At 35.7% G+C, this 27,225-nt stretch overlaps 1 protein-coding gene across 1 annotated transcript in view; it reads right to left on the reverse strand.

Moving 5' to 3' along the window:
* The window catches only part of Lama2 (laminin subunit alpha 2), a 565,166-nt gene that overhangs the window by 342,154 nt on the left and 195,787 nt on the right, over positions 1-27,225 (reverse strand). The window lies entirely within an intron of this gene.

The following is a 27,225-nucleotide window of genomic DNA, read 5'->3' on the forward strand; positions in this document are numbered from 1 at the left end:
AGTCTCATGGACTTCTCATGAACTTCCCTGCTCTGGATGGCTTCCAACTGCAATCCTCACATCTTAGCTTCCTTAGTAGCTAGGAATACAGGTAGTCACTAACACATGATTATGAAAATTATTATATGCTGCATTATGTAAAAATCTGGTTAATGCATTGTACTCACAAACTGTCATGTTCAATCAAAACTCATTTATATAACTACTTAAGGATAATAATAATCATCATCATCATAATATAAAGAATCTGGAGAAGTGGAGCTATGGCTCAAGTGTTAGAATGTTAGCCTTGAGCAAAAAGCTCAGGGACAGCACCCAGGCCCTGAGTTCAAGCCTCAGAACCAGAACAAAAACATACAAACAAAAAGAATCTAGTATATAGCTGGACTCAAGAAAACTTGGTAAAAAGTGTTTCGAATTATCTGACTAGATTAGGAGCCCATAACTTTAAAATTCCTGAAGTTGAAACCATCTCATTACATATAAAAATGCATGTCTATAAAGTATAGAAAACAGAATTTATAAATGAGGAGAAAGGACAAAGCTCTGTTCACAGTAAGACATTTTAATAAATTGGTTTTTTATTTTCACTCATTTTTTTTAGTAATTGATAGAGCCACACAATAACATTTTAGCAAGGATATAATATATTCTAAGAAAAATATATTATATGAAAAAGACATTGAAACTGAAAAGGAACGATAATGTTTTAGGAAAGTAATTTAGCACAATTGACTCCAGAAGAAATACAGTATAATCAGACCAATTTTCGTGTCAAAATAAAGATATTGTCAAAAAACTTTCTCCAAAGGCACATGAAGTTGTCATACCCCAGGGTTGTCCTAGAACCAAAATTCTAGTGAAGGATGAACATTAGATAATAGGAAGTGAACTTTTATCACAAATAAGGGAATGGTCCTGTGTTCCTAAAGTGCTCTTATAAATCAACAAAGACCAACAAGGTAGCATGAAAACTAGATGAAAGGAAACATAGGGCATTATTGAAAGAAACAAATATAAATGTTTATTAAATTATTGATGAGAAATCAAACTTCACCCAAATAAGATAAATGTTCAAAACAAGCACACAGGTAAGCATTTTTCTAAATTTTCAAGATGGCCAAAACTCTCCAGGAATCCAATGACCGGACTAAAGGAGTATAGGAGGAGTTCTTACATTCAAGGGAATGAAAATAAAAGAAATGAAATAAAACTCAGTAAGTCAATTGAACAATAAATACTACATTGGAAATGTACATAATTACTGAAGTAGCACTTAAATTTCTAAGATTGATGCTAGAAGACTACAGATAGTAATCATATTGGGCTCTATAGAGACAGGCTGTTCAGTGTTCTGAATATTCCCCTTCTCTCATCTCACATGTATATGTCGAGTCTTTAATCTCCATGTGATAGTATTTGGAGGCTAGGTCTTTGGGAAATACTTAGGTCCTAAGATTAGTAATTGCCTTGTGAATGGAATTAAAGCTTTAACAAGGGAAGCCTGAGCATTAGTTTTCTTCTCGCCATGTGAAAATAGAGTAAGAAGTCCTGAAGAGAGACCTCACCATGACCCAGGCCATACTGGCACTATGATCTTGAACTTCTGGAACTATGAAAAATATGTTTTGTTTCCACCCACCCAATCTATGAAACTTTCTTATAACACTTTGAGTAGACAAAATCAACATTATTTTCTTAGCTTTTTTTTTTTTTTTGGATCCTAGTAAAACCCTGCAGTTTAATATCCATCATTGTAAGACTGGTTAACTAAAATACATGCCTCTATATTTAATTACATATAGCCATAAAAAAGAATAAAAAATCCCTACTGTACTTGATAGGAAGAAGCACTTTCATTTTTGTATTATGGAAATGGATACTACCTATATGATTAATTTAATGAGATAAAAATGTTAAAGAAACTGAAGTTGACTGGTATGTTTTCAATTAAAAATATACACAACAAGCATGCATACGTACACACTGGGTTAAAGTGACAGGAAAAATAAACTGGGAGTTCTGTGCAAGAAGGGGAAATACTCAAGTACGGGATTCAAGGTCATCCCTGGAATTTGCGTACTCTTTTCCAAGACAATATGTCATGCATGTTAATTATACTTTTGACAGGGGAGTCGATAATATGTATTTCCATCCTAGCATCCTTTGCATTTAGATAATCCCAAAGATCATTTTAGAAACTTGCTGCCAATAAACGACTTGAATCACAAGAGAAATATAGCACACTCTGTGAAGAGAAACTAATTTTGATGTCACAAAAAATAGACTCAAAATACCCCATGATAAAATATGAGCTGTTTAAGCTAATTGAATCTATCTTGGATACTTACTGGAGAATAAATTCACTGAGTAAACAAGTTGGAGGTTGATAGAATGCAGGGTTTTCTACTATATTAAGTCTCCTAAAATGCTAAATAACCTCTAATGCAGAAACACTAAGGAGAAAGGAGATCTTGCATGTTCCACAAATCCAACACCTAATAGGAGAACCAAAAATATGTTTGAAATTAACTTGTCTCTGTTGCTTAAGGACACCCCAATTAAATGTTCCAAGAATGTCAACATATATATGATACTTAGAAATTAATTTTGGCATCCAAAGAAAGATGTTACCAGTGCCCTTGAATTGATGCTTAAATTTCTTTCCAATTCTTCCCTGAGTACTCCACAAAACAATTTGAAAGGAAACAAAATTACAACATGGCTAGAATGAGTATTACTAAGGCTTCTTTGATGTTCAAGCTCTACTGATCCACACTGGTGCTGTACAAGCAATCAGCCTATTCCTCACTTAAACATAAAAAGACATTGAAAAGCGGGGGATGCACATTCTTATACAAGTTAGAAAACCATATGACTGTTCCATGAAACATTTCGCAAAGGAACACTTCTCCTCACAGCTTTGGTATTTTCATCAAGCGTCTCTGCCAAGAGATCTTGGGAATATACTTAGTCCCAAGCTGTTTCTGGGATATAAAGCCAGCCAGCTGTTTGGCCATGATATGTGCAACTTCCTTAAACTGCTCTCCCCACCCTCTTCTTTCCTTTTTTTCACACTCTCCCTCCAAATAAATCATAATATTGGATAGGATGTTATATCTGGCACTATGTTGTGTAATTTCAAGTGTACAGAAAGGGATGGTTTAACATACTTCCTGATTTCCTATGGGGTGACAACTGGAGTGTGTCTGTCTTCAAGGAAGATGAAAGGATCTGTCCCCAGGATCGCCACTGCCTTGCTGTGAGCCCCTGGGAAATCTGTGACAATCTAGTGTCATCTGAAATGCTTCCCATTATAGATCTGTTGGTGAGTGTACATTCACGCTGTCACAGGAATGCCTTCCAACTGAAAATGTGTGACTGTGATTACCAAGTGGCTTTTCAGATTTGAACCTTACTGTTGTCAGCAAAGACTTTTTACAGACAAACACATGGAAAATGTATCAGAATATTTTTATTACCCAACAACTGTATCCATATTAAGCTCTGCTTACCCAGATCATTCTGTTGTCACTAGGTAAATCATCCTACACATTGTATTTCCCTTGCACATGGAAATGACTGGATAGTATGTTTACTTTAAACTTCAAGAGATTTTTCCGAGTGAAAAATTCTCCTTCCCACGGATGCAAAGGTGATGAGGGAATGGATGGATGGGGAAATGCTAAAAGAAAATCATCATCAAATCAGAAACTTTGAAATCAGTGATGGATTGGAGTGGCAGATGTGGAGGAGGTTGAAATGTGGCATACTCTCTTAGAACATTTTTAAAATGTTTATCAATGAAAATGTTCACCATTAATCACTAAATTAATTTTTTCATTGATAATTGTTTATTTTTTAAAGAATCTTTTGGATTGTGGCAATGAAATGGGAACAAGTTGAAAGTAAGCTGACCCCAGAAGATCAAACAAGTCCACATTGTAGAATGAGAGAAACTATTCACATGTGTGGTCAAAGAACTTATATATGAATGCATAGCTGACATATCTGGGAACATGTTAAATCAAATGATTCTTACTATGCTGTTTTTCAGTAAAGGAGAGTAAGATTGTGAAGATAATTTTCAAAAATGGGGCCTAATCACTTGTATTCTAGACTGCATGAAGCTTAGGAAAAGGGAATGATGCTATAGGTTTTCATTGTGTTTCATGTACAAGGTAAAGGCTCTGGTCCTGACTTTGGATGTACAGAGGTAATACATAGGACTAATTCCACCCCTGGGTTCCCACACTTCCTCCACTTAATCCGTCTTGGGGAAGTCACCAATAGCCTTTGAGTTACTAGCTAAGATGATCAATGCTTAGTCCTCACAATTGTTGACCTTTTAGCAGCAATTCAAACAACTGATTACCACCAATGAGCTCTAGGACCCATTGTTATTGCTTGGTTCTTACCTTTGTGGTTTCTTCTCAATTTCCTTCCCTACTGGAGGGAAATGCTTTGGCTAGAAGTATTTCAGATTTTAGCAGTGTTTATATTACAAAGAATTTTCCATATACATAAGATAATTTTAGGATGGGACCCAAGCTTAAATATAAAACCCTTTGCATTTTGTTTAGGCTTTGTATACTTAGCCCACATATAATTTTAAGACTTTTTAATTTATTTATTTTTTATTGTGAGAATACCATAAAGAGGAGTTACAATTACATGGGCAAGATAATGAGTACATTTCTTATCAAGCATTGTTGTCTCCTCTTTGTTTCCCTTTCCTATCCCTTCCCATACTCCTCCCACTTCCCCCGACCCAATCCTCTCTCCTACCCCCCCCCCCACCAAAGTTGTAAAGTTCATTTTTCAACATAAGGTCTTGTACATCTCATTGTTGCAATGGGTCCACCTGTATCCCTAGTTAAATGATTTGTTTTTGCCCTTTCCCTTGACAAATTATACCAACATCAAATACAGTGAAAGCAGGGGGTATACTGTGGGGGAGGGACATACAAAGCAACATAGAAATCATCTTATAAATATGTTTGAAACAATTGCATGTTTTGACTGTGATCTACCATGTGAGATCATGTGTGGAATATTCCACAAGTATTGTCATGTGATGCCATGTAAGCTCACATTTTAGATCATTTCAGATTTTAGATGTTGAGATTAGGGATGCTCAACTTATAATGTAGTTGCTCCCTAAGGCACAATGTAGAATCTTTCTAATACTGTTCTCAGTGCTTGGCCCTTCATCTCTTGTACCCACACACACTTAATCATCCCATCAACACCCATCATATTCATTGTGGCTCCCACACTTAAGTCTCTAGGTTTGACTTCTTTTCTGAAGATCAGAAACCACCTATTTGTTATTTGTTAGCTTACACAGTTCTCCAATAAGCATCTAACACTACATTTCTCCTTTTTTTTCTTAGTCTTTTCAATTTCACTAAATCTTTCTATTCTTTTAGTTACGCCCACTAACAGTTTAGAATGTTTGGCTCTTTTTAGTTTTATTTTATGTCAAATTTATTGGCAAATCTTGTTGACTAGACTCTCAGAATTTATCTGGCATCCTGTCACTGACTCAGCACCTCCACTCTTGCCATCTTGGAACACACTTTCATCACCATCGACCGAGCCACTGCTCTTGCTGGTTTCCTAAATATTTAGTAAATGTAACTGTGACCCAAAAGCATACATCAGTCATATCTTTTCTTTCTAATGAGAGTAAATATTTATATGTGCTATTTTCCCAAAATTAAAGTTAATGAGCTTTTGTATCAGTTTCTACTCAAATACTTTGAATTAAGTTGATGTAAGGGAAATTAGGGGCTGGGCATTGTTGTTTATGCCTCCAATACCAACTACTCTGGAGACAGACATCAGAGGTTCCATAGTTTAAAGCCAGTAAGGGCCAAACTTTAGGTAAACCCCCATCTCAAGTAATGAGCCAAGCATGGTTGGTTTATGATTCTGATCCCTGGTTCATGGGAGGCAGTACATAGGTAGTAGAAAGGAGAATAATAGTCTAAGGCCAGTCCCAGGCAAAAACAAGAGAAGTTATCTGCAAAATAACTGAAGCAAAAGTATTCTATGGGCCTGGCTCAAGCGGTAGGGCAACTGTCTAGCAAGTGTGGAGTTTTGAGCTCAAACTACAGTGCTATAAAAACAAAAAAGAATCAAAGAGACAGAGAGCTCAAGAAAGAATATGAAAATTAACAGCTCTTACTCTCCTCAAACATTTACAGTGGTATTTTGTTTTAGACAACTACTTGGTTCCATTTCCCAGAAACTTAAATTGTTTTTCTCCTGTTCTTTGAAATTATCATTCTTTCATTTGTCATTCCTAGATGAAAGCTTTGCCTTCCATGAAATATTTAAACAGATTCTTCACTGTCAAAGCTCCAGTCATTAATAAATTGCAACATAATAAGAAAATCAGTTATCTTCAAAGTGTACTTGTCATTTTAGGATTTTCTTTCTTTTCTTTCTTCATTCCTAGTGGAACAATTTAAAATACTCTGTTCCACTGGTTTGTGTTGCTTCTTTTCTGGCCAGAGAACCTCTCATCCCTTCATTTTCCAAAAGTTAGTTACAACATTTTTTTAAATCCCATACTAACAGCAGATTTCATGTGACAGTGATTTCTAACTCCTATGGAACTGCTGAACACACAGAAGGTCTAAATTTTTAGGAAAGTTCAAAAATAGAAGTAAAGTCTCAGCTGCTTTAGGAGTTCCAATTTTCTCAAAGTCTCACAGTTGGTATGGTCCTGCTTTTCAAAAAGCTTCTGGTGGTCTTCCTTTCTACAATTCAAAGCAATCCAGCCACCATTTATTTTTAAATTTCTTGCTCAAGATGAGCTGAAATTAGCTTCATGTGAAACACGTCCAGATGGGTGACCTATAATACATCATGATTAAATGGAAGCTCTTCAGATGATTTTTCACTGGGCATGATGTATAAAAAGAACACTGACCACAACGTGCTTGAAATTTTTCACAGGAGGAATTCATTACCAAATGCAAATATCACCCCTGGTTCTTCTTCTTTTTTTGCTAGGGACTAGTACTGGCACTTAAACTCAGTGCCTCAGGCTCTCACTTGGATTTTTTCCCAAGTCTGGCACTCTAACATTTGAGCCACAACTCCACTTTTAGCTTTTGTTAGTTAATTTCTGATAAGAATCTCTTGGTTTGTCTGAGCTGACTTCAAACCTCAATCCTCAGGTCTCAGCCTGCTGAATAGCTATAATTATAAGCATTAGCCACGGGTTCCTGGCATTTTTGGTTAAATTTCATTGAAAAGATTAGAGTTCGTTTTACATATTTAGATGCATTTAAAAATAATAAAATTGCACACTAATTACATTATTGATGTAATTGTAACCTCTCTGTACATGACCTTGACAATAAAATTAAAATTAAAAAAATAATAAAATTGTATTTCAAGTTTTATTTACAACTGTGTTCTTCTTTCTTCCAATTATATAATAATTGCATGGATAAAAGTAGGAGTTAAAAAAAAGTAGGAGTTGTCATAATTGTCTCTTTTGGGAACTTCTTGCTAAATCTTCCTGTTGTCATACTATGCCTATACAAGGGTTCAGCCACTAGCTGAACTTCACACCCAGGAGAGGTTTTAGAAAGAGTAGGTCCAAAGAAGCTTAATGTGGGATAATTCCAGAAGGAAGCGCTCTTACCCTCCTTAAATATTTACATTGCTCTAAGTTTTGCTTTGGATAGGCCTTAAATAGAGGGTTTAAGAGAATAGCACCATTACCTATGTGGATTCCAACCCCATAGCTATTGCAGAACCTCCTTACCACATACAGGCCCTTGTGTACAGAAATAACAGTGATAATTAATGTGTACTTACTAAATATCAAAGACTCATACAGGTGATCTTTACATACTAACTCACAAAATATTAACTCAGTGTTTCTAACAATCTCATGAAATGGGAGTTATATATTTGTTTTAAAGCAGATGTTGAAATTTTAATCATCATAGTCAAGTATAGCTATGATTGGCTGATTATAGTTAGACATCATTAGACACCTCAGTTCATTACTATACTACATTGTAGAGAAGGGATTCGATAAAAATTGGTACAATGGTGTGTAGACACTATTTGAAGACTTTTGTGTGTGCTCTGGGGCTTGATCTTGCGGTCTGGGTACTGTCCCTGAAGTTTTTGTCCTCAAGGATAGCACTCTTCCCCTTGAGCTACAGTTTTACTTCTGGCTTTTTAGTGGATACTTGGAAATAAGAGTCTCACAAACTTTCCTGACCAGACTGGCTTTGAACTGCAGTCCTCAGATCTTAGTTTCCTGAGTAGCTACAATTATAGGCATGAGTGGCTGGCACCTAGTTCTTTGAAGACTTTTATTAACACCAAATTCACCACAGAAGAGCTAGTCTTTTCCATGTCTCCTCCCCAAGTTCTATCATCTGACATGCTGATATGATTCCATTCTAGTTCTGTGACAGACCCACTATTTTATCTTCATTTCCACTTCCTTGCCTTCTCTTGCTCCTCTGACATGATCATTATTGGTTGTTTTCTCTAGCAATTGGCTTTTCTTCATGAATTTCTATAGGATTTGTCTCATTAGTTCCACCATTCCAGACATCCTGGGGTAGATTTGTTACCATTTCCCCAGTCACTACTCAGTACCTGTCTCTAGTGTGAGGCAGATTAGAGAACGAAGCCCGAAGTCAGGGATGCTCCTAGACTGGATAATACCTTTTTACAATGATCCATAGCAGAGCAGGCTCTCCTGGTAAAAGTGCCGAACAGATCAAAACGAAAACCGAGTCCATCTCAGGGAGGAGGGCCAAAGTATTATTATTCAAAAATAAGCCAGGCCCAAAGAAACATAGGTCCCATGGTTTCCATTATTTACAATAACTAGTATATGTCTGAGACAAGCAGAAAAGGTTAGATAACATGATGTTAGGCAAAATGAACCCCAAGATAAGGACACAAGTGTTTTTTTTTCTTGCTACTGTTTCTAACATAGTTATAAGGTACCACATGATTTTTTTTTTGTTGCTTTGTATGTCCCTCCCCCACGGTATAACCCCTGTTTTCACTGTATTTGATGTTGGTATAATTTGGGGAGGGGAAGGGAAAAAACAAATTTTTAAAATAGGGATACAGGTTAACCCATTACAACAATGAGATATACAAGACCCTATGTCGAAAAACAAACTTTACAATTTAGGCGGGGGAGGTGGAGAGTGTAGTGGTGGAGATGGGAGGGAAGGGATGGTAGCTGGAAACAAAGGAGGAGACAACAATGCTTGACAAGAAATATATTCATTACCTTGCTCATATAACTGTAACCCCTCTTAGAGTATTTTCACGATAAAAACTTATTTAAAAAATTAACTAACAACTCTGAAAACCTTATCAATGGTATAATAAGTAAAAGTGATTGCTATAGGTTTTGTACTTTAGCATTTTATTAGGTGGAAATCAATTGTGATAAAATCTACAAGACAAAGAAAGCTAGACACTGCAATTACATGAAGAAGAAACAAATTTGCTAACACACAAATAGGTATCTATGAGTCTAATATTGTTAGTGGGGAGACCCATTAAAGAAAGTTCTTAATAGCAAAATGAAGCAAGAGAGCTTCGATGACCTATATTAGTAGAACAGAACCATTAGTACACTTGGAAGGCATATTATAACGCACAAAGGAAAACTTAAGTAATATTTTCCTGTTTTGTTTTCAGTTCCCAAGTGGGAACACTTGTTTAAAATTAAAATCTTGGAACAGCAGGTCGAAATACTGTGCCAGATCCTGTTTCCTTTGACTGGAGCAGGACCTAGACACATACTGGAAAGAGAAATTCAGTCTCTTCCATTCTCCTTCCCTGACTCAAAGTTTCCTCAGAGAAAAATTATGTGGTATATGTTTCTTATAAGTATGTAAATGGAAAGGCAAAGCTGTACAAATATATTAATTTCACTTTTGCCCATTTATATTGTTACATCATTTTAAGAGAGCTATTGGGAATCTCAACGTTGCAGAAGGTTCTATCTCAAACAGCAAGAAGTAATAAACTTGAAATTGTATAGCTGCACTCATATTTGGAGAAGTTTTGAACATAGACACAAGAGCACATCCACAAGCTTTGTGTACTCCTGATGTCTCTAACTTGATGTGTGCAAACTAAAGTGCCAGCGACAGCTTAGAACCTCTCTACTATCTACTTGCATGACTGCGCCTTACTCTCTTTAAGGAAGGGGCAGTGCTGTTCTCCAAATGCTTCATTGTTTTGCTTCCTTCCCTCTGCTCTTATTTCTGTTTTTTGATAGCTACTTCCGTATCTTTATCAAGTCTCCATCTATTTCCCATTTCTTTACTCTCACCATCCCTGAGATTGCCTATCAGGAAAAAAAATCAAGTTTCTATGCTTTCAAGTATATGACTCTGTTCTAGGAAATCTGTATGGATTTAGCCTAACTTTGATACTGAAATCACAGGTAGGTCTTGTCCAATATCATAAACTTTTCATTGCATAAAAGAGTTTAAAACTAAACAAAACTAAATATTTGTCATTGTCAAAAATATCTTTGCATTTCCATATCTAGTGACTTTTTCATTTCAATGGTTTTGTGAACCTGAGTATGTATGTTAGACTGTATGGGTGGTCACATGTGTTACTGACATTGACAGTCCTGTGTGCATGGTATTTTGTCTAATTGTGATTGTATGCATGTATGTTCAAAGACTTAACCATAGTGTGTGAACAAACACAATGGCAACTTACTGCTTGTGTACAAAGTATGGAAGCTCTGCTTTGCTTTGTGTGTATATATTAGCCAGTTTACTTAATCATTCTGTGCCTCAGTTTCCTCTGAAGAGGCACATAACAATATTTGCCAGACTTTGACGTTAGGTGGATTAACTGAAATTCATGTGAAATGATCAGCACAATGACTATTATAAAAAAAACACACGATGTGTTAGTTGTTATGAGGAAATGATGGCCTATATCTCTGCTAGTTTTCCAATGTGAACCTGAACAACCTCAATCATAAGTATCAGTAACAAATTCTTACATTAGAAATGTGATTCTCAAGTATTAAGTTTGAACATTGGTGGTCAAACATGTATCAAGGAGCAGAATATATTCTTTACATTGAATTCTTATTTATATCTAATTTTCACACACTCACAGTTAGGAGAAGGGTTAGAGGATTTCTTAGCTCATACTCCTCCTGGTCTGTGCTGAGACCACCACCGTGGGGATGGCCTATAACCTCATCCTCTGATATGAAAAAAAAACTTTTGGAGTTGATATCAGAGGAGGTGACTAACTACCAAGACAAGGGCTACAGGAAGATGAGTCTGTAGAATGATGCATACCTGGGTAGAATTCTGTAAGAGGACAGCGATACGAAGGACAAAAAGTATGTGATGTAAGAAGGAACTCCCTATCAATCTGACTTCATTCTTAAAAATTTTTTGAAGCCATCAGATTTTCAGCTCATCACTATGATGTGTGTGGATGGCTAGAAATCATTTTAAATGAATAAGGTTTGAAGAAGGCACTTCATTAAGGAATTTGATCTTCATTCCATGTATTTCATAGAACAGCATCAATAATTGTAATGCACATCAACACTATCCTAAGCTAAGGCTCCTGTTACTCTTCGGTATAAAGTTGGATCCAAAGGTTTGTAAGATGTTCGCTATGTGGACTTGGACGTCTGTAGAGCTGCAGGTGGCTATTCTTTTCAGGAGTGTACAAAAGGACCTCTCCTCCCACACAGCTGAAAGATGAAGTTTTCTGCAGATTTACCAAGTACACAGTGTTCTTGCTCTTTTGCTGGATTCCAGCTAATAACTAACCACAGGAAGCTCAGGGCATGCCCTCAAGCTGAGAAATAGCTCTTGTTGGTTAGCTAGCCTAGATGGGAACATACTAGAATCCAAGCCCATGTAGAATAGCTGATGTTTAGGAATACTGAAGCTTAAGAAAAATGAACAGCTGATTAGAAGTCATTGATCATTATTGTAAATTATTTGTCTAAAGTGGACTTCATTGCATGGCAGTTTTTTTTTTCCTCTTTCCTCTCGATAAACACAGTGTGAATGAAAGGTAAAGAGAATAAAACGTTTAATCAATCATCCTGGGGCCAGGACTGGATTGCTTTCTAATATACATTTGCTGCCAAGTTCACAGAATCAGGTTTGTTTCAATTATTTGTAATATGCTTTCCCAGAAGAATTCATAATAGGTTGCTTAGGCAGTGTCCCTTTTTCTATTAATGACCAAAATACAAATGTCTTGCCTTACCAAAATGAAGACTAGCTCCAGTGAGAAATGTAAACAAAAATATTACATTGTTTTATTTGTTCCACTGTCTTGCTTCCAAAATAAGAATTTTTATTATTTTTATTGAAATAGGTTGTAACAATAATATCTATGAAAAAATAAAAATAAGCATTTGTCATAACTATCTAATATTGCTCTTGAAGTTCTAAAAATTCTGACTTGCTGCCTAAAGAGAATTTTTTAAAAAGGTACTAAAAAAGAGTGATACAGGGGAGGAGGGCTTGATTGAAATACATGTATACACAAGTGGAAATATCACTATGAAATCCCCCCTTGTAGTATAGCTAATGTGTGCTAATAAAAAATACATAAAGAAATGATACACTATAAGCCTTGTGAATATTTCCTTCCCCGAATGCAATGCTTCTAACCTCTCTGTTTCTAGAAACTTCCCTTTTCTCTACTATCCCTGGCTTCCCTATTGTTTTCCTCCAGGACACTCAGGTTCCTCCACTAAGAGCACCATTGCTATCTTCAAAATTTCTCACTCTGCTGAGAAGACCCAATCTCATTACTAGCCATCCTTATCCCATAGCAGTCATTTGAGAAACAGAAGGAAGAATCTCTGCAATACTGTATACACACAGCCCAACGCCACTTACTGTTTCTATGAAACAATGTTGTTGTTGCCTCCTGCCAATCTCACTTATAGCACAGGGCCAGAGACACAATGGTCCTACTCATTGCCTGTCTCTGTTCACAGTGAGCCAAAGCAAGAACACCATAAGAGAGATGTTCGGAAAACTCTCAGGCCTGGGAGTCCTGTGGGAATTGATTGGCGTTTGTATGTAGATTTTCTAAAAGGTAGAACAATATTCATTTTTCTCTTTGACTCCATTCCTGATATTTCATTTCCTTTTCTCTGTTCCCCCCATTGTCATTTCTGTGTCTAATCATTTGTTCACTCTCAAAATTAAGCCCTTCAATTGGAATATGTCATGATCCCCCCATGCTTTAATTATATATTAGTCCAAATAGTCCTTCCTCTAGATGTTGGATTTATATGTCTACTTTGGTAGAATTCCTCATTATATCTATAAAGCATATAAAGCATAAAATATTACCTTTTCAGTTCCAAGAGCACACACCATCTGTTTTGAGATAGATACCTTCCTCCACATTTAACATCCCTATTCTTTGTACTAGTGTATTTGAAACAACATGTTGGCCCTAATAACAGAAAAGGAAAGCTTGTTTTTTTTTAACTTTTATCACCTCACAGGTTGTAGGAATTTTACTGTTGATTACATTTTTGATACCATTCATGATGTATTAGCACACATTAATTGTCTAAAGTTATCTGATTGTGATAGTTACATTGTAATAGTTATATATGCAATATATTATATAATAAGAAGGATGAGAGAAAGTTAAGAAATAGTATATATAATACTCTCTATTACTCCCCCCTCCTTAGCCTTTTCTATAAAAGCTTTCTTGTAGGACACAAAAACCATCATCAGTTCATGCAATTTGCAGAGAAGTGTGCATACACATAAAACCTTATTGCTTCCTCATGTTAAAAGCATATCAAAGTGGCCAGGTGCTGGTGGCTCATGCCTGTGATCATAGCTACTCAAGGGGCTAAGATCTGAGGATTGAAGTTCCAAGCCAGAAAGAGTTCTGCTACTCTTTTCTCCAATAAAACAGCAAGAGCTATGAGTAGAAGCTTAAATGGTAAACTGCCAGCCTTGAGGGGAAAAGTCAAGAAAGAGTACAAGGCTGAGTTCAAGCCCCTGTACTTGCACCAGAGAATCCCCAACACACACACAAAAAGGCACACTCTCAACAAATTAACTATCCCACAGTATGTAAGTCCAAATGAATGCTGCTCCAAATAATTATATTGGGGTACACTCGGTGAAAATATTGCCTTGTCTCCAATCATTGTAACACTACTATGTTCTTCTACAGTCCTGAGATAGACATTTAAAGGTCAGAATAGAAATAGTAAACTCGAAGTGAAAATGAAGGAAATGCCAGATAGCAAAAAACGATCTACTTGTATACTTCACTACCCAGAATTCCAGGATAAATTTCAGTTCAGGTTTCTTAAGAATCATCATTGGAAAGTACTGGGAAATACTAAAATTTCAAGGAAATAACTAGAAGCCAAACATAGTTTACTCAAAAACAAAATATTTTCTCTTATTGGAATCTTCCTTTATCTTTGGTTTTTCCCTTCTTGGACTTAGTTACTAGAAATTAACTAAGTTTTGAAAATATTAATATTTTAATATTTGTCTTGACTTTTTGGAGAGACAAGGTTCACATAATGTTAGAGTATATTGTTGCAATCATTCTATGTTAATATCATTTGTTGTTAATCTCTTATCATGCTGAATTTACAAATTAAACTTTATCATAGATATGCACATGGAGAAAAACAGTATGATTTCCTTGGTTTAAGCATGCACTGGGTGGCTAGGATGTTTCCTCTGAAGGTAGAGAAGACTAACTACAGCATTATAAAAGCAAATCCTTGCAGTCTATTTTAAACAAAAATCATTCATTACCTACAAGATTTTTCATTTAAAAAATGTAGCATATTTAATCCTGTACTTCAACTTACATTATTAATTATGTTTAAATTATATACATTATGGCATAAATTATGTTTAAATAGCAACTCTGTCCACTTCTGTGTTCAGTCATTAATAACATGAGAAGGAGGTGTGGTCCTGTGGAAGAGTGTTCCCTGGTAAATGAGAGGCTCTGCGTTCACATCTCAGCACCACCAAAGACAGAATGCCAATGTGTCAAACATTAATAACTTTAAAAGAGAATAGGTTAACCACACAGCTAACCCATTACTGTTTTACTATAAACTCTCATATATACAGAGTCACAAACCTTATTTTATACATCATTAGATTATGTTGACAATGTATATTTATATATATATGCATATATATTTGTGTGTGTGTATATATATATATATATATATATATATATATATATATATATATATATATATATGTTTGTTGGTTGTGGGGCTTGAATTAGGGCCTGGACACTGCACCTGACCTCTTTTGCTCAAGGCTAGTGCTCTACCACTTTGAGCTATTGCACCACTTTCAGTTTTCAGTGGTTAATTGGAGATAATACCCTTATGGGGACTTTTCAGCCCAGACTGGCTTGCAACCATTATCCTCAGTCCTCAGCCTTTTGAGTAGCTAGGATTATAGGCTTGAGCCACCAGCGCCTGACTGGTTAGCAATTTTTGGAGTGATTTTTCTTGCACTTTGAGAACAGATGAGCAATTATGTTTAGGTGGGTCATCCGACATGCCCTTTCAGCTTGTGAATAGGTTGTGTTTGTTGATTTCAATGAACATCTGTTTGACAAATTGAAATGCTCATTATGATTTATCATTTCCATGACATCTAACATCCAGACAGTAATAAACATTGATGACTAACTATACTTTTTTGTTTCACCCAGATGTTTGCCATCACATAAGACACCACCTTAGTTTTTCATTAAAAAAAAAAATGCTTCTTGAGTCTGGCTCATCATTACAGAGAAAACACTAACTTGATTAACATAATAAATGCTTTCTTTTACTCAATATATGCAAATCTATTGCAAGATGTCTAAACTATCACCAATAAAACTATACTTAAAAACAAATATAAGATGGGCCTAGTGGCCCAAGCATTCAGGAGAGTAGTTAGGTAAGCAGATCAAAAGTTCAAAGTCAGCCAGAGCTATGTGTGGACACCCTGTTGCAAAACAAAAATAAAATTTTCAACATTTAGCAAATGAACCCAAAGGCCAAATCAAATCCTAATTTTGTATACCCACTGTTAAAATGGGTATGTCAGATAGTGTAGTTGGTACTATAAATTGTCTAAAACATGTCTATATTCCAAGTTTGTTCAACAAATATTATTGAAAGAATTTACCATTATACTATAATCATAAATATACAATATTTACAAGCTGGTTTAACCATAGATTAAGTATAGAATTTAATTATAAATACAGAATTTAGATACAGGAGTCACATTTCTTTAAGGACTCAGAAACCTCTTCTTTTGATTTAATAGTACTTTGTCTTGAGAATAAAATGTCCATTGTCTATGACACAAATCAAACCAGATTCAAGCACATATTTCTAAAAAATTACATTCATTTTCTGCAGTGAAGAGAATATCTAACACCTGCAAAGTTTTTATGAGAAATATCTCGGCTCTCCAGCTGAGTATTTCTGCTATTTGATTCTACAACTTCTGCCTCATATCTTTGACCTCTACAGTGAACTCCCTTGGGACTCAGTTCTAGAACATATTATTATGAACTTTCTGGTAGTATCATGCTTCTAAACTGCAAAACTGTCTCACAAAGCCACACCCTTTTATTTGATCTCCAGAAAATTAGGCATGTTTAACTCAACCTCCCCACATGACTTAGTGAATCTTCCATGAATAATAAATCCATAATACCAATCTTGTGCTTCCCTGTTAAATCCTACTGGTCTTCCCTAGTTCACTTAATGGTAACTCAATCATCCCATCTCTCTAGCCAGCTCTGTAGACTGATCCTTTAGTCATCTATTTTCTCACAGGAAACCCATCAGCACATCTTCTTGGCAGGATCCAACTGGCCAGGACATCCTATTGGCTCTACTTTTAAGGTAAATCATCTGCTCAGATACTTCTCACACCTTCTTCACTGCTGCTCTCACACTCTAACCGCTATCATTTACCTCTGAGTCACTGCCAAAGTATCTCAACTACTCTCCTGGTTAAAATACCTTCCCTGCTATGCTTTTCCAGAGCAACCAGAGCTACAGGGAAGAGCAAGACTGGGAAATGACTGTTTATGTAATCAAGCTTTCTTTTTGAAAACTATCTAACAAGTAGGGATTTTGGCTGCTGAACCTTCTAAGTGTTAGATAGTTAAATAAATAGTTTCATGAATTAGAGCTATGTGAGTGAGCTGTGGCTTGCTGAAGCAGTAGGAATTCAATTGGTCGTGGACAAGTTTTCCAGAACCAATGCCCAGAAAACATAGGAACTATTTAATCACTACAAAAAGCACAAGTTATCAACACTAGCAAAGGACCCTTAGAGAAAATCAGACAACAAATGTCACACATAATTCGATCCTGGAATTCTGTCTAGCCATAAAGACTTCTAGAGACTTCAAAAGCCATTAAGTAAATAATACATAAATTACTTTTCGTAATGAACTTTTATCAATACTATCACTTGATTTAAGTGACAACAGGATCATAGCAATTAAGCATATATATTATGTTAATGACAATGTCACTTATATATGACATATCAAATGTTAATTTGGTATGGATGAAAACATAGATATTTGAAAGTAAACATCTCTGATTTGGTAAAATTTCCAAATCCAGAATGATAAAAATATTATTCGATAAACTGCTTATTTTAAAGTGCATGGTTTGACAAATTTTGATATAAGTGTATACCTGTGAAAACAACAATACAACTGAGATCATGAACATTTCCATCTGTAATTTCAAAGTTGCTTCTGGACTCTTGTTATCCTCCACTCACCCAATTGGCTCTCTCCTCTATTTTGTCTACGTAGTGATTTTTTTTCACTCGAGAATAATTTAATAGCATAAACTTTACTCTCACCCACAGTCTGAGTAAGATTTCTAAGAGTGAGCACACTTTTACATGCTGATGCTCCCCTGTGTGAAATCTATTTGCAAAAGGAAGCATGCAGTTTCATGCTAGTATAATCTCAGAGAGGAGGCTTTGACATACAAGGGAGAAAGTCTAATTTATTAAAATTCTTTTTCAGAAGCTGCATTACAAATATTATTTGTATAAGTGCGGGGAAAAAAGAAATCAAGTTCTTTCAATAGTCTGTTAATAATCTATAAAAGAACAGTTCTTCTGCTAGAGGATACAGGATACTTAGTAACTTCCAACTAAAAATTAATCAGCTTAGAGAACTTGTAAGTTTACTTATAAATTTTAAGGAAGGATTTAAACAATATTTTGTGATCTCTTCTCTTATAATTTTTAAAAGTTAGCTACAATTTGCAGTAGGCATCATAACAGTGAGCAATAATCACAAATTTTATTTTTTCATGCTGATTTAAGCACTGAAGCACTAAATAAGCTACCTTTCCTTTATCTTTCCTGAAGTGATTGCCTCAGGAAAGATGTGAAATTTTTTACGCAATTTATCAATCTTTAATAGTTCAATGCCTCAGAAAATTGACTCTGGTTATGTTAATTATAATTTCAAAACATGCTGTTGACAATTTGATTCAGTCATATCCTTTCCCAGAGGTTTTTAAGTCTACCAATTTAATTAATTTCTTAAAACTCACTTATGATATTAGAAGGAAGCTATGGAACTTTATTAATAAGATACATTTATTTTTCTAAAGCAAAGAATTCCTACATTTTGTTACCACCACCTTCTAGAGCCTCCAGCATGACACCAAGTATCAGTTCTAGTGTGTAAAATTTAATTCTGTTTAAAGTACTAAACATCTGCCTCACTGAGAACATAGATTAATATTACTAGATACACTAATTAAGAAATTGTTAATCCTCAACAAGGACTCATGATAATTAAAAATACTCAGATAAAAATACATCAGCAAGCCACAGCATCACAAGAGTTTCTAGTAAAACTCAAAAGTATATTTGCAAAAGATTCTCAGGTCCTCAAAGCAATAAAATAATATATAAAAGAAATATATTTAGAAAGCCTAGTTGGCATACATTTCCACACAGAACAAGTACAATGACGAGGGTGACTCATTTGTTTTTGTTAAGTTCTCTGTAAATAATTATTTCTGAAGATCCATCCCCAGCCCACCATCAGTGAGAGCGGATGGTCTGGGAGGTCTTTTGTGTTGCTCAGCAGGCTACTTGTGCGTTCCCACCCACTATTACAGCACCACAGGGTTGAGTGTAATTTAGCCTCAGATATGATTAATCATTTCAACACTCAACAATTCTCCTTGAAACGTCTAGCTAAAGGGCCATTCATTGTGGGTTAAAAACATTTTTGTATTCACAAGCTATTTATTTTCATTAAAGGCAATAAGGAAAGTATTGCAAGAAGACAGAAGATTGCACTGAAGATTGCACTGAATTTTCCTCTATTTGGCCTTTATTTCAAGTCACAGCAAATGCAATAGTAAAAGACTGTCCCTGCTTGAGGTCACTAATTTCCTTGAAGATTTCGCAACCCAAATGTGAAAAGATACATTGGAAAGTCATACCCAGATCACTTGATAGAGGATAAATTAGCTTTCAGACAAAATAGCACCAGTGAAGTCATTGAAAGGAGAAGGTCTGACTTCTAAGGCTATATAAATCCATCTAAAGTCCAGATGATTGATAGTTTGCTAATCATTATCCTTAAGCAAACAAAAAACAATTGCACTTTGCCTGATTCATGAATCAAAACTTTCTGAAAACGTATTTAAACAACAATCAGGCATTTTCGTTCAGTCAGATCCTCATACATACATCCCTGAAAGGTAACAAATGATGTGAATTTTTGTGACGATGATCTCTCATAGAGCATAGATCTCCCATAGAGCAAAGCTTACTTGATTTGTCTCATTTCCTTCCTGCTTCTCACCCCCTCCTTTTTCCCCCAAAGATAAACTGCAAAATCTTTACAAATGTTCTGCATTATAAAATTTCAGTAACTGTTTCCAGAAATCTCAAAATAGTTAAGTGGGATTTTGATACTTAAATAATCTGTTTGGGTTATTTTCAGCTGCACCAAAACATGTATCTGAGGGGAGTAAAAAAACAATATGATGCGTATTTAACTTTTAGAGTTTAGTCATCTTGCTTTAATTTTTAGAGCTAATGGCTGGCTATGTGTACTCTTGGCATGTATACCAGTCTAGTAAAGTTTCCTTAAAGCCGGGGTCAGAGTAATTATGGAATAGAGTTATAACTTAAAATCCCAATGTTAAATGCCAGGAAATGGGCTTATGGATGACTGGTCTATTTAAATGAACTAAATAACTTGTTTCTGTTTTTATATTAATTGAGTGCATGGATTTTCAATTACATCAAATGTTTGAATAAGGCACATTTTTTCAGATTTCTTTAAAATCTACATAGAAATGAACATACTGTATGCGATTTGCTATCACAAGTTGAAGAGCAAAGGGAGAACTATCTTACACAAACTTATACAGAGGAAAAGTTAGCTTTCAGAAATGTACATCTAAAGTCCTAGGGAACTTATAGATTAGAAAGTTGCACAGAATGGTACGAATACAAATTAAATGTCTTACATTTTTAAGTTACATTTTCTTTTTATGTTATATATACCACCTAGACATTTTCCTTGGAAATATTACAGCTATTAAAATGACATATTTTACTATATTATAGAAAGTTGATGGTCTTCATCTCTTTTATTCAGGTAGCTTCTTTAATAGATTTTTACTATGGCTTTTCTTGGTGATACTTGGGTTTGAACTCGGGCCATGCCCTTTCTAAGCAGGTGCTCTTGGCACTGAGCCATGTCTTTAGATGGTCATTTTTTGAGATAGGGTCTCCCTCCATGCTCACACATGAACCTCGGTGTGATGCACTCATATTAGATTTCCCATTGTAGCTAGTATAAAAGGTAAGTGCTCTTGTATGTAGTTCTTCTTTAAGAAGGGATCTCATGAGCTTTGCCACCTCGGCTGGCCTGGAATCACATCCTGCCAGGCTCAGCCTCTCACACAACCAGTACTGCAAGCAAGAAACACAAGCATCGTGTTGCAGTGACATTTCTATATCCATGTACAATACACTTGCATTATATTCATACCTTATCAGCTTCTATCCCTTTTTCTCTCCTTTCTCCTCCCACAGGCCCATCAGTTAGTTCCCTTTTTATGTTCATTGCCTTTTCATTTTAGATCTGGTTCTCTGAGATCTATTGCTATCTATTGATTCACTTCCTCATATATTATTGCATATTGAAAACTGTTTGTTGGTGCTTTTCTGAAAATAGTTTTGTAATCAGTGAATATAAAATGAAACAGCAAATTCTTTAACAAAAATATTTTTTAAAAAATCATACAAGTGAATCAAAACCATGTTGTACTAACTGCCTTAGTTTTATACAAACCAAGCAACACAATGGGATTGTGTACTATTCAGAGGTAAGCGCAGAACTTCAAGAATATCCTTTAACTCTTACTATTATGAAGGTTTGTCTTTGAAGGAAAATAACTTGAGGAAGGAAATCAGCACAAGTCAAAATGGAGGAATAAGTCATATAAATATAAAAATGGCCCATTTTAAGAAGGATTTCAACACATTTTAAACAACATTGGATTCAAGGAGTATAGGATACTTACATTCCTACTTATTACTCTAACCTGGACTCAGAGCCCTCTTTTATTCTGGATACTGAAGCTTTGCCCAAAACCTGAAGTTACTTTGCTAGCACGTTCTGTATCCTATTCAGCAGCAACTCAGAGGAAGAAATCATTGGCATCATGATTGTGTTTTTAGACAGCTTAATTCTTTCTTTCTCCTCTACTCAGAGAAAGAGGGTTTTAAAAAAAAATTTTATTGTGAAAATACCATACAGAGGGGTTACAATTACAAGGGCAAGGTAATGAGTACATTTCTTATCAAGCATTGTTGCCTCCTCCTTTGTTTCCCCTTTCCATCCCTTAAAGATAAGACTAGATCACAGCTATCCTTGGGAAACCCTTGTACAAATACGAGACTGCTAAGTTACATGCATAGGAGGTCAAGAAAAGATGAAGAAACTATATGTAAATGGGAACAATAACTGTTATCACACCATTTGTACCCTGAGTCAATAGTTTGTAAAACCATGTTGGAAAATATGTATTAATACTTGCCCATCTTGGGAAATAAAAGTAACAGAACCTCAAAGAGTTGTCCAAGGTTATAAAATTATTGACTTACTAAGATTCCAAAGCAAGCCTGATCTCAATGGCTGCTTAAGTCCATGACACCACCTGTTACCGTTCTGAACTCTTCCTGCTGTACAGTTCTCAGCCATTCTTCCTTGAGAAAAGACCATAGGAGAGGAAATAGACTGGCAGAACTTCAGACTGAAAACATGGTTTGTGTTTCATAAGGAATTTTAAGGACCGTTTCACTCACTTAAGCATGTCTTTTTGAGATGGATAAACAGCAGCTGGGGAAATATATTTCTTAAAGAAGTCATTTTTATGCATCAGATAAACAAGAAAATATCCAATTCCAGATGCTAATGTGAAATTATCCAGATGCTACCAAATGATCATCTAAAATACCAGGAGCAAAAGAAAACCAAACTGAAAAAAATATTTCAAAAGAGAAATCAAAAGTGGAGATAATAAGTTGACCATCCCTCTGCTTTTTAAAGCACATGCATGTAGAAAGATCTTTTTTAAATAATGAAAAAGAGTATAGCATTAAATATTTCTAGGCTGGAAAAACTAATGCACATTTTCAACAAAACCTTCTATGACCTTTGTAAAATTTTGCTTAAGTGTTGTTTTTTTTTTTTTGATTAAATAGAAATCCAAGATATCCCAGAGATGACAACAGACAAAAATACAAAATTTGTGCCAATTGATATTGTCATGCAGATGTCACATTTGAATCCAGAATAATAGCTTCCCATTTAACTATTGGTTCTCCTGGGAATTTTTTTTTGTGTAGCTTTAGTGTATGAATGAACAAATCAGGCAAACACTACAAAATTCCGAATGTTTAGCTTCCTGCCACAAATTCAATAGGCATGTGAAGGCTATCTGGTTCATTAATCACAATAGCTAGTCTAATAACTTGCTTTCCACTTTCAATTCCTAGATATAGTGTATCTGATTTGGCTGTTAAATGGACTACTTTTTACATGAGCTTATATAATGTAAATCTGAAATAGAGAAACCGAAGTTCAAGAATAAGTTGTATTTTTTCCCACATGGAATTTAATAACTTTCAAGTCATTTTTAGTACTAACTTCCAACCATCTAAACCACTGTGGGGAAAAACAAAAACAAAACACAATATTGGGGAGCTGGGCTCTATGGCTCACTCCTTTAGTTGTAGCTACTCAGGAGGCTGAGATCTAAGGATTATGGTTCAAACCAGGGCAGAAAAGTCCCTGTGAGCCTCTAATTTCCCAATTAACTACCAGAAAACCAAAGTAGTAGGGTGTTATCCTTGAGCAAAATAGAGCTCAGGGACAGCACCCAGGCCTTGAGTTTAAGCCCCACGATCAACAACGACAACACAAAATGGGGGAAGATTTTGAATATATACCCTGACTTGCCAGGACCGCAATCTTTTGCCTATATATGTATACTATCTAGCTTGGATGACTGACAGGCACATATTACTATGCACAGAAAGTTATTTGTTCAGTGGTAGCTTTGAGAATATTTTGTCCATGTTGGCTTTAGATGAGTTTTCCACCTCTGGAGTAGCTAAGATTATAGACATGAGCCACTACATCTGGCTGAGATACTTTTTCCAAAGCAACTAAAACAAATACCATTCTTGTTATCTGATTCAAAACAAAGCAAACAAACATTCAAAAACTATTTGTATTCCTATCAACAAACATCTTTTTGTAGTTTCCCTCTTTAGGGATTTGTATGACTTATAATTCCATCAATGGGAATAACAAGAACTTCATTAGGGTTTTGAATCTGTAGCTGTTCTTCAAACTTAAGAGTCCTGTAAGAGAATGTCTTGTTTACTTTTGTTTCTGCAGCTGTGAATGTCTGATAGAGTTGTAGGAGCTGTATTCTTTTCAAAATAACCCACATCTTTTTTCCAGAGGAGAATATTAAAATAGTGTTTGGCTCAGTACATATTCAGCAATGTATGAATACCCCTGACCTAATTATTTTGTAGCTTTTCAGCTCCAGTTTGCATGTACCTTAGGCTGTGTCAGTCCACTCATTTGCAAATATATAAATAACATATATTGTATATACATATGTATTGTATATATCCCATTTGTTTTTATTTGATCTGATTCCAATTTTGAAGTAAAAAAGAACCTCGAGGTGGTGTTTCTTTTATGATGTTGCAACAAAATTTTGTATTATTGGAAGCACCTGCATCCATTCCTCCTACATTGGGCCTTTGTTACCTTGGGCAGATAAAAATATCATTTGGCTGAAAAGTTACCTGTGCTGTATTCAGGGGGAAAAAAGTCACCAACGGTGCTGTTTTTCCAATGAGAGGGATAAAATGTCCTGCAACAACTTTCCTTTTGATCTTAATGTGCGGCCTTTTGCAGGACAGGACTGAGGATGGCTGATATTCCTGGCTCCCTCTACGGGGAACTTTCAGCCGAGGCTCTGTTGGGGAAGAGACATGCCAAGAACTCCATGATGCCTCAGACACCATGTTTTCCATCATTTGTTTCTCTTCTGATGGTTTGTCTTCCTTGAAACCTGATTTGCAGTCTTCTACCATAATTAGATGCTTTTTCTATGGTTACAGGAAGGATTTTGTTTGTTGGCTTACTATTTTTCTTATACAGGGGCAAGCTTTACATGGAGATGTGTTTTAGAAAATGCGTTGTTGAGTGATTTCATTGTGGCATGAATGCCATTGGGTGTATTTCTACAAACCTATGTGGTATGGCCTACTTCACATCTTGTTTCTGTGATGAAGGAGGTGTGGTATGTGCACATACATTCAGTAGAACCTAGTTCGAGGACTGTGATAAATCACATGAACTAAATCAAGCACGAGAGAAAACAAAGCAACTAAGGCGATAAAGCAAGCTTTAGATGTTTGAGGTTGTTGTTAGAATAGAATGCTTTGTTACAGTTATTTTTCTTTCAATAAAGAGTACATTCTAAAATCATGTAAGAATAGGAGTATGAACTTGACAATAAAATTAAATAAAAAAAAGAATAGTATTATCTGGGTGCCAGTGGCTCACATCTGTAATCCTAGCTACTCAGGAGGCTGAGAGATCTGACAATCACAGTTCAAAGCCAGCCTGGGTAGGAAAGTATGTGAGACTCTTCTCCAGTAAACTACTAAACATTAGGAAGTGGTGCTGTGGGCTCAAAGAGGCTTGAGCACAAAGAAGCTTAGAGACTGAAGGGTTAAAGTACTTGAGGCAGTGACCATTTGTTGCTTGTTTCAGAGCAGAGAAACACGTGGTGCTAAAACACCTGGTTGTGTGCCTTTATAAGCCCTGCAAATCCTTAGCTTCTGGGCTCTCCTCCTAGGCTCCGCTGTGTCAGAGTGTAGGACAAGGCCCGAGCTGCAGCCCCTCTAAATAAAACCTTAAAACAGCTGTAAAGTCTGACTCTCGGTGGTCTTCTTGGTGGGGTCCTGTGACTTGGGCACAACAAGACAGCACCCAGGCCCTGAGTTCAAGTTCCAAGACTGGCAAAAAATAAATAAAAAGAAATAATATAGGAAAGACAGAAACCAGAAATAGTCATTGATGACCATTGTCATGTGCTATGACATATGACATAGAAAGTACATATGACAGCAAAGTGGGATATACCAATGCCACTAGAAACACTGGTAATTTGTGGTATCAATGACCAAGTCATGAGCTGGTCAGAGTTTTTTAGCTTCATTATAATTCTGTGGGTCTACTGTAATATATGTGGTCTGCTGTTCACTGAAATATTACAGTGCAGTGCATGTTGGTACTTGTTTATTTTACTTCAAGGATTAATAACATTTATTATTTTGATAATGGTAACATTAAAAAAACAGGTCAGGTAAGTGATTTAAAAACTATTCTAATATTGAAAATCTTCCAAGTTAGTGGCAGTAGACCTGCTATTGTAGTTGGTTTAGTCTAAGGATGCATTATTTTTTTACTGTCTTTTTTCATCTATTTATAGTTATTAAATAGATGGGTTATAGTTACATAAGTCAGATAAAGAATACAATTTCTTTTTGGAAAATGTCACTACTTGCCCTGTTCTTTCTCAACTTTTCCCTCCCATTCTCACCCACAAGTTGTGTAGTTCATTTCCAACATACTGCCCAGTAAGTATCACTGCTGCATTTTTTCACCCTTTGCCCCACCATTTCTGTGCCCCACATACCCTCCCAAAGACAGATTAACAAACAAGACAAAAGGGAATGAAAACAAAAACAGCAACAAAGAAAATAAAATCTCATTTCTATTTTCTGGAGATCATTTCAATAAATATCATTTTATATGGCCACATGCACATAGCTATTGTGTCTATGTGATACTCTCTTAAGAATATCCTCCTTTGGCCCATTCTGTGTGAATGCCTACTTGTATAATTTATCATGGATTTTTTTCTTTTACCATTCACTGTGTCTATGTGTAGATTTATAGACACAATCTTGTTAGCACAAATAAGGGAAACCATGCAATCTAAGTTTCTTTGTGTCTGGCTTACCTCACTTAATATATTTTTTACACAGCTTTCCATTTCCTTATCAATGGTACAATATTTTTCTTTCTAATAGAGGAGTAGCATTCCATTGTGTATATATACCACATTTTCTTCTATTCATCCACTGAGGGACATTTAGGTTGCTTCCATATCCTGGTTATGGTAAATAATTCTGCAATTAACATGGTTGTTCTGGTAGCTTTAGTGTCATCTTGTTTGTGGTCTATTGGATAAATAACCATGAGTGGAATTGCTGGGTCCTAGGGAAGCTCTACGGTTAGTCTTTGAGAAACCTCCATACTGCTTTTCAGAGAGGCTGAACGAGTTTACATTCCCACCAATACTGTGGCAGAGTTCCCTTTTGGCTATATTCATGCCAGCATTTGTTATAATCAGTTTTCTTGATCAGGATCATTGTAACTGGGGAAGAGTTGGAAATGGCTCATATAAGCAGCATAGTCTTGTTAGTAAGCACCATTAGTAGACTGTATATCCTAGCACAAGACAACACACTCTAAATGCTGAAGTACCAG

Source organism: Dipodomys merriami, unplaced genomic scaffold (assembly GCF_024711535.1).
Source record: "Dipodomys merriami isolate MVZ:Mamm:240054 unplaced genomic scaffold, mDipMer1.0.p SCAF_8, whole genome shotgun sequence".
In the NCBI taxonomy this organism is placed as follows: Eukaryota; Metazoa; Chordata; class Mammalia; order Rodentia; family Heteromyidae; genus Dipodomys; species Dipodomys merriami.